Raw genomic sequence first — 220 nt, forward strand, 5'->3', positions numbered from 1 at the left:
CCCCGGTGCCCCGGTCCTTAAATTTTTTTTTTTTTTTTTTTAGTTAAAGCTATAAAACGTCGAGCTAAAAATAAAATAAAAGGCAAGGATTCCCCAAACCCAGCAGTTTCGGGGTCAGAGCCCATCCCTGAGCACACGCGTCCGAGAAACACTTTTCCAAGGAAGGGGAAGGCTCAGCCGGTCCCTCCCCAGGGGAACAAAGGGGCGGGGGGGGCAGGGG

Source organism: Eurypyga helias, unplaced genomic scaffold, assembly GCF_000690775.1.
Source record: "Eurypyga helias isolate BGI_N326 unplaced genomic scaffold, ASM69077v1 scaffold33098, whole genome shotgun sequence".
Taxonomy (NCBI): Eukaryota; Metazoa; Chordata; class Aves; order Eurypygiformes; family Eurypygidae; genus Eurypyga; species Eurypyga helias.